Consider the following 248-nt stretch of genomic DNA (forward strand, 5'->3'; position numbering starts at 1 on the left):
AGATTTTGAGGAGAGATATTAAGAAGAATTTATTTTAAAAAAAGGGGAAAGGGGAAAAAATGATAAGAGATAATGCAAAATATTTTTTATTACGTTTTGAGGAGAAGAATTAAAGAAAAAAGAAAGATATATATATATCGAAAAAAGCAAAAAAAAACGAATGCTTAACGCAAGAAAAAAAAAGAACAACAACAACAAAGTGAATAAGAAATAATACAAAAGTAAAATTTTATTGCGTCCTTGAGGAG

Source organism: Penaeus monodon, chromosome 31 (assembly GCF_015228065.2).
Source record: "Penaeus monodon isolate SGIC_2016 chromosome 31, NSTDA_Pmon_1, whole genome shotgun sequence".
NCBI classification, from domain to species: domain Eukaryota; kingdom Metazoa; phylum Arthropoda; class Malacostraca; order Decapoda; family Penaeidae; genus Penaeus; species Penaeus monodon.